The sequence below is a fragment of the Agelaius tricolor genome, unplaced genomic scaffold, assembly GCF_023055355.1.
Source record: "Agelaius tricolor isolate 1412-34295 unplaced genomic scaffold, bAgeTri1.0.p SCAF_9, whole genome shotgun sequence".
Taxonomy (NCBI): Eukaryota; Metazoa; Chordata; class Aves; order Passeriformes; family Icteridae; genus Agelaius; species Agelaius tricolor.
In genome coordinates this window covers 32,977,394-32,980,218 of record NW_027269269.1, presented here as the reverse complement: position 1 = coordinate 32,980,218, position 2,825 = coordinate 32,977,394, and positions in this window count along the sequence as shown.

Below are 2,825 nucleotides of genomic sequence, written 5' to 3'. Positions count from 1 at the left end.
GGACACGCGGGGCGCGCCGGGAGGGCGCGGGAGCGCCGCCGCTTCCGCCCGCCCGCAGCGCCCCCTGCCGGCGCGGAGGGGCACCCGCAGCCCTGTGAGGGAGCCCGGGCGGGGCCGGGCCGGGCTCGGGGGCGCGCCCCGGGAAACAGCGCTGGAATGGCCTCGGGGCCGGAGAGATCCGTGCCGATGGAGGTCTGAGTCGCTCACACGAGAAGTGTCCAGTTCTGGGCTCCTCAGTACCAGAGAGACGTGCAGCTCCTGGAGCGGGTCTGGGAGGGGGCAGCGAAGTTGATTAAGGGGAAGAGGAAAGGCTGAGGGAGCTGGGCCTGTTCAGCCTTGAGGAGAGACGGCTGAGAGGGACCCTCATCAATGTCACAAGTACCTGAAGAGGGGATACCAAGAAGATGGATCCAGGCTCTTCTCGGTGGTGCCAAGCAATGGGACAAGAAGCAATGGGCAGAAACTGATGCACAGAAGTTCCACCTGAACATGAGGAAGAAATTTTTACTGTGCAGAAGCACTGGAACAGGTTGTCCAGAGAGGTTGTGGAGTCTCCCCTCACTAGATGTGAAAAATGCCAATCACTTGTTTTTAAAATTTTCAAAGTTTAATAGTAATAAAATGGTTATAAAAGTAGTAATATAATTAGAGTAATAAAAATTTGAAAAATTGAGATTGAGGACAATATGAGACAATAGAAACAAAGAGTTATGGACAGTCCAGGTACCTTTTTCTGAGCAACATAAGCTCGAAAAAGGACACCCGTTAACAGAGGATTAACCCTTAAAAACAATAACCTGTTGTGTATTCATACACCTCATACATGATGCATAAATTCCATTCAAACACAGGATTCTGTCTGGTTAGTGTCAACTGCTTTCTCTTAATCCTAATGCCGTCGTCCTGGCTGAGCAAGGCGGGAAGAAGTTCTTTTCTTCTGATAAGAGAGAATAAATTCTTTTTCTCTGAAAGATTTAGGTGCCCTGTGGCTGCTAGAGGTGCAAATCCTTTCTTTAAAAAAGTATCATACATAGTGTAGTTTCTATTTTAACATTATGTTATAACCTAAAACTATATTTAACACACTACTTAAGAAAATTAATACAGCAAAACTTTCTAACACATATTAATTTTAATACTTGCAAAGAGCCAATCATAAAATACGCATGTTCACACTAGAGATATTCCAGACCTGTCTGGATACAATCCTGTGCTCTGGGATGACCCTGCTTGAGCGGGAGGTTGGACCTGATGATCCACTGTGGCCTCTTCCAACCTTGCCTGGTTGATTCTCTAATTCTGTGAAGTTTCAGCTAATGTGGCTGATTCAAACTTTCTAGGACTTTGTACTTAAGAGTTTTGGAGCAATCCTTGTTATAAATTAAATCTTCCTGTTTTCTTCCCAGTTATGAATTGAATCTGTCATAAAAATAATTTAATATGTAATACTGGAATTTTGTTCATGTGTGTGTCTATGACTAGTTAAAATCCTTACCTGTAGGCAGAGGAAGCTTATGTTCCTGTCTCCCCTTATTTCCATGGAGCATTCAGCTGAAGAGGAGTCGTTTTTGATGCATTTTTACAATCAGCCCCAGTCATCTCATGCAAAAATTTCTTTGTAGGTAGGAGGGAAATGTGAGAAGATATATTGCACAGAAGAAAAAAGGGCTGCAAATAAAAACAACAGCAAGATTGCAAATAAAATACCTCAGGATCCCAACTAAAATTTGCCCTGCTGCACTCTGAGTCAGTGTATATGCGTGCCTGGTAGTAAACAACTTGAGAAATGTCCTTTAATTGATGGATTATTACTGTTTATGTAAGCATATTTGGACAAAGCTGTGGGACAACCCTTCTGCCTGTTCTCCCTGTCCCCTCACAATAGAAAATATGTATCCAACAGGTCAATAGCTTCCTGCTGGGACAGGCTCAATTCCACCCACATCGTGCTTCCTGCAGGCCTTCAGATATGCCTTGCCTGTACAGATGAGTGGCCTCCAGGATGCAAGTCAAATTCAGGCTGCTTGAATATGGCCAGGAAGGCCCTTCCCCACCTAGAAAATCAGCCTACACATCCTTTTCATTGCTTCAGGTGCCTCCTTACTGTACTGTTTTCCAGGTATCCCTCTTGTTCCTGTCCAGGCTGCTGCAGGCATGGTTGTGTCCCCAGGCTCTCATACAGAACATCTGAGGCAATGCCATCTGCACACCCATGTACTCAGGTCACTCTGCTGATCACACTCTTTCCTGCCCTGGACAAGGTAAAATTGGGCACACAGACATCCATGGCCAACCATTCCCTTCACCTGTATTGTTGGGAATGAACAGTCCCACACTGTACTTACACCTCACACCTGCACCCTCATGAATAAAATGAATTTTGTAGCCATATCTGTAGTTCTAAACAGGTTGAGGAAAAGGTTTAATGCTGTACCACTGATTCTCTGTAATGCCAAATTACCAGCAAGCTTTTTAGCATATTTGTGGCCAAGACCAACCAGCATCTCCACAGCAATGCCTGGGCACCAGAAGAACACCAGCACACACCAGGGTTTACTTCCAGTAAGTATAGTAACAAGATGACCCCCATAGCAGGAAGAAGTGATGAGGAGGATTCCATCTTATCAGAAGGCTAAATAAATACTTTATTGTACTGTTATTCTGTATTATATTACATTATATTATATTACATCTAAACTGAATCTGCCAAGCACTCAACTGCACTCCATCTCCACCAACAGTCCCAACACATGCACACCTGGATTCAATTGGTCAATGAATCAAAACACTCACACCAGAATCCAATTACCTATTCCCTTCAGGTA